Source organism: Pseudophryne corroboree, unplaced genomic scaffold (assembly GCF_028390025.1).
Source record: "Pseudophryne corroboree isolate aPseCor3 unplaced genomic scaffold, aPseCor3.hap2 scaffold_1658, whole genome shotgun sequence".
Taxonomy (NCBI): domain Eukaryota; kingdom Metazoa; phylum Chordata; class Amphibia; order Anura; family Myobatrachidae; genus Pseudophryne; species Pseudophryne corroboree.
Genome location: NW_026968294.1, coordinates 84,409 through 90,242, shown reverse-complemented (window position 1 = coordinate 90,242; position 5,834 = coordinate 84,409).

Sequence of the window (5,834 nt, the reverse complement as noted above, 5' to 3'; positions counted from 1 at the left end):
TAGTTTATCACAAGTTATACGGTGTGATTGGTGTGGCTGGTATGAATCTTGCCCTGGATTAACAAATTCCTTTCCTCATACTGTCCGTCTCCTCTGGGCACAGTTTCTCTAACTGTGGCATAGAGGGAGGAGCCAGTGCACACCCAGAACTAAAGTCTTTCTTAAAGTGCCCATGTCTCCTGTGGAGCCCGTCTATCCCCATGGTCCTTACGGAGTCCCCAGCATCCTCTACGGACTACGAGAAAAAGATTTACCGGTAGGTTTAAAATCTTATTTTCTACTTTATTCTTTTCTATCCTAGTTTATTACGACCAACTCTCATCCAAGGAGTTTGATATTCTACTACCTGCATGCAATTTAAATTGCTTAAATTGTTTATATGGTTGATTTGTCCTTCACAATCCATAATCTGCAACTTGGATGTACTTGTGTCATTGAAAATCTTATAATAAAAATGTATATACAGATACTCAACCTGTATATTGAAAAAAAAAAAAAGTTATAAGACATATGCATTCAATATTTGAAGAAACAAAATAAAATAAAGCTATCTATTGGGTTTCACTAACAAGCACATTGGAAGACTTGACTACTGTTAAAAGACATGCATTACATGGTATAGAGCCACAAACCACAATGTAGTAAAATAAAAACAAACTTACATGTGTATCAAACCTATGTGAGGCTTACATTGATAGTGCAAGATCAACACTCTATCAACTGTGCAAACTAGACTGCACATAAATGCCATAAAATTTATCTGAGATTTTAGTAAATAAGGCCCGTTGCTGTCTGGGTCACGCAGCCGTCACGGCCCGCCCCCATACGGTCCGGTCATGTCTGCGTTGTCCTGACTGTGCCCCCAAAATGGCGGCACAACGCCGCTGGCCCGACTCCTCCTGCCCAGTGACCGCCTCTGCCTGTCAATCAGGCAGAGGCGCTCACTGGGCAGAGATGCTGATCGCATCTCTGGCATGTGCCGGTGCACTGCGGCACCAGCACACACGCACTTCAGACCTGATCTCCTGTTGTGTGAATATGCACAGCAGGGATCAGGTCTGAATTAGGCCCTATATACAGCTGTCAGTAAGGCAGGGATGTGCTGCTGCCAGTGAGGCAGGGATGTGCTGCTGGTAGTGAAGCAGTGATGTGCTGCTGTCAGCGAAGCAGTGCTGTGCTGCTGTCAGCGAGACAGGGATGTGCTGCTGTCAGCGAGGCAGGGATGTGCTGCTGTCAGCGAAGCAGGGATGTGCTGCTGTCAGCGAAGCAGGGATGTGCTGCTGTCAGCGAAGCAGGGATGTGCTGCTGTGTCAGTGAAGCAGGGATGTGCTGCTGTCAGCGAGGCAGGGATGTGCTGCTGTCAGCGAGGCAGGGATGTGCTGCTGTCAGCGAGGCAGGGATGTGCTGCTATAAGTGAGGTAGGGATGTGCTGCTGTCATTGAAGCAGGAATGTGCTGCTGCAGTGAGGCAGAGATATGCAGCCCACTATCTCCCTATCACCCCTGCCTGAGTCACACACTTTCCCTGTCACCCCTGCCTCAGTTACCCACTATCTCCCAGTCACCGCTGCCTCAGTCAACCACTATATCTGCGATCCCTGCCTCAGTCACCCACTATACCAGTCACCCCTGCTTTAGTCACCCACTGTCACCCTATCACCCCTGCTTCAGTCACCCACTATCCCTGTCAACCCTGCCTCAGTCACCCACTATCTCCCAGTCACCCCTGCCTCAGTCACCTACTGACACCAGTGCAGACATTTCTGCTGCGGCCTCTCCACTCTCCAGCGTGAACGTCCTGACGACTGAGGAAATCCGCTTCCTAGTTGAGGACTCCGGGAATGACCACTGCCGATATTGCTGTCAGATGACTTTCTACCCAACGGAGGATTTTTGATACTTCCAGCTTTGCCATGCAGTTTCGAGTGCCGCCTTGATGATTTGTGTACACTACCGTGGTGGCGTTGTCAGATTGTACTTGAACAGGCCTGTTCTGTACTAGAGGCAGGGCCAGTGTCAATTAATTGAACACTGCCTGCAATTCCAGAATGTATATCAGGAGGAGAGATTCCTCCCTGGTCCACCGACCCTGGAGAAAGTGTTGCTCCAACACCATGGCCCAGCCCAAAAGACTGGCATCCATTGTCAGGAGGACACAGTTGGAGATCCAGAAGGGATGGCCCCTGCTCAACTGTTGGTCCTGTAGCCACCAGCTCAGTGTCAGACGAACCTCCGGAGTCAAGGAGATCATTTGAGACATTATCCGATGAGGCAGGCCGTCCCACTTGGAGAGGATTAACCTCTGCAGAAGGCGGTAATGAAATTGAGCGTACTCTACCATATCGAAAGCCGACACCATGAGGTCTAGTACTTGCATCGCTGTGTGTATCAACACTCTTGGGCGAGAGAGGACGATACTGTCCTGAATTTTCAGGACTTTCTCTGGAGACAGAAACAATTGTTGGCTGTGTGTGTCCAGCAGTGCCCCTAGGTGCACAATGTTCCGAGCAGGGACCAGCGAGGACTTTTTTCAGTTGATGAGCCACCCGTGGACTTTTAGGAATTGGACCGCCAGTTCCAGATAACTGTGGAGAACCTCTTGGGAGTTCACCAGGATCAGCAAGTCGTCCAGATTTGGCAGGATCCTGATTCTCTGATGGTGAAGGGTCGTCATCACGGCCATGACCTTGGTGAATATCCGAGGTGCCGTGGCCAAACCAGAAGGCAGGACTTGAAATCCAAAAACAAACCAGGCACAACACTGCTTAGCTTCCATCATCAGATGAGATTGGACCAGTGGCGTAACTACTGCCCCCGCAGTCCTCGCGGTGGCTTGGGGGCGAGGGGCTGCGGGGGCGCCACTGATTTACAGCAGACTGACATGTCAGTCTGCAGTCTCCTTCCCTCCGCTGCTTTTTGGAGGGACACGGAGGGCACACAGCGCGCCTCCCTGTGTCCCTCCTGCTGCATCATCTCCGGCGGCCGCGGGTCTAATAGGGGGAAGTGCCGTCCGTGAGCTCTAATTGGCTCACGAACCGGCACTTCCCCCTATTAGACCCGCGGCCGCCGGAGATGATGCAGCAGGAGGGACACAGGAGAGACGAGCTGTGCCCTCCGTGTCCCTCCAAAAAGCGACGGCGGGGGGGGGGGGGGGGGGGGGAATATCTGGCACTGGGGGCATATATGGCACGGGGGGGGGAGGGAGGAATATCTGGCACTGGGGCATTTCTGGCACTGGGGGGAATATCTGGCACTGGGGGCATATCTGGCACTGGGGGGGATATCTGGCACTGGGGCATATATGGCACTGGGGGGGAATATCTGGCACTGGGGGCATATATGGCACTCGGGGGGGGGATCTGGCACTGGGGGCATATATGGCACGGGGGGCATATATGGCACTGGGGGGAATATCTGGCACTGGGGGCATATATGGCACTGGGGGGGAATATCTGGCACTGGGGGCATATGTGTACCTGGCACATGGGGGGGACGACTATATTTGGCACTGGGGCATGTAAGTACCTGGCACCGTGGGGGAATATCTGGCACTGGGGACATATGTGGCACTGGGAGCACAGCCCTAGCAACAAGGACTACCTCCTAGCAACGAGCATGACACCCAGTGCATGAAACATCTGGCAACGAGCATGACACCCAGTGCATGAAACACCTGGCAACGAGCATGACACCCAGTGCATGAAACCCCTGGCAACGAGCATGACACCCTGAGCATGAAAACCCCTGGCACCGTGCATGGAACCAAGAGCATGAAACCCCTGGCAACGAGCATGACACCCAGTGCATGAAACCCCTGACAACGAGCAGGTAATTGAAAAGTAATTAGAAGCCTTACTGTAGGACTTAATGTGTAATGGGCATTACGGTGTGTGGCATAATGTATCACGGACATTGCGGTGTGTGTCATAATGTGTCGCAGGCATTACGGTGTATGGTATACTATATCGCGGGCATTGTGATATGTGGTATAATGTCTCAGGGTCATTGCAGTGTGTGGCATAATGTATCACGGACATTGCGGTGTGTGTCATAATGTGTCAGGCATTACGGTGTGTGGTATACTATATCACGGGCATTGTGGTATGTGGTATAATGTCTCAGGGTCATTGCAGTGTGGCATAATACATAACGGGCATTGCGATGTGTGGCATAGGGTATAACGGGCAGGGCATTGCGGTATGTGTCACAGGCATTACGGTGTATGGTATACTATATCACGGGCATTGTGGTATAATGTCTCAAGGTCATTGCAGTGTGTGGCATAATGTGTCACAGGCATTGTATGTGCTATAATGTATCGGGCATTGCAGTGTGTGGCATAATGTATCACGGACATTGCGGTGTGTGTCATAATGTGTCACAGACATTGTATGTGCTATAATGTATCAGGGGCATTGCAGTGTGTAGCATAATGTATAACGGGCATTGCGATTCCTGTCATAATGTGTCACAGGCATTACGGTGTGTGGCATAATGTGTCACAGACATTACGGTGTGTGGCATAATGTGTCGGGGGCATTACAGTGTGTGCATATTGTGTCGTGCATTATTGTGTGCGGCATAATGTCTAAGGGCCATTGCAGTATGTGGCATAATGTATACTGGGCATTACTATAAGGAGGAAAAATGACAAATAATGTAAGGGGCATGAATCAGGATTATTTTTCTTTCCTGTGGTGGCCAACGTATGGGCGTGCAGGTTGCAAAACTGGGGTATAAGGTAGTCTTTTCCTGCAATGCCACGCCCCCTTTATGTGAAACCACGCCCACTCCAACAAAACCACGCCCCTTTTTTGACGCGCGCGCCTTAGGCGCGCGCATATTTATCCCTTTCTTGCTCCCAATTATGGAGCATGAAGGGGGGGGGGGGGGGCGCCGAAGAATTTCTTGGCTTGGGGGAGAAAAATTTCTAGTTACGCCACTGGATTGGACATATCCAGTGTGATGCGGCTGTAGATGATTTTTGCTGTTTCTAACTTCTACATCAATGAATAAGTTTCAAAATAGAATGCATCAAGAGAACGGTGTTGGTAGTATAAAACTACCTACAGCACCTGGTATTCCCAGGTGGTCTCACATCCAAGAACAAACCAGGCCTAAGATCAGGTGATATTGGGCATATACAGTGTGGTGTGGCTGTAGATGAGCTTAGTGGTTTCTGTTAGAGTTCTTCTACTTCTAACTACTCGTACATAAATGAATAAGCGGACGATTTATTAAACCTGGTGAAATGATAATTTGCATGGTGATAAAGTACCAGCCAATCAGCTCCTAATTGCCATGTCACAGGCTGGGTTTGAAAAATGACAGTTAGGAGCTGACTGGCTGGTACTTTATCACCTTGCACTTTATCAGTTCACCAGGCTTAATAGATCTGCCCCAATGTTTCAAAATGGAATGCATCAAGAGAACGGTGTTGGTATTGTAAAAATACACACAACTCCTGGTATTTCCTGGTGGTCTCCCATCCAAGTACTAAAACCAGGACCAACACTGCTCAGCTTCCATGATCAGGAGAGATTGGGCAAATCCAGTGTGCTGTGGCTGTAGATGAGCTCGTGGTTTCTGTTAGAGCTGTTCTACTTCTAACTTCTGGTACATAAAAGAATATGTGTAAAAATTAAATGTACAGTACCAAGAAAAGGGTGTTGATAGTTTAAAAACACCTAAAGAATCTGATAATACATGGATGGGAGACTGCTTGGTAGTAACAAAGTCCAATACTGCTTTGCTTCAAAGATCAAATGAGATTGGGCATATCCAGTGTGGTGTGGCTTTAGATAAGCTTTGTGGTTTCTGTTAGAGCTCTTCTAC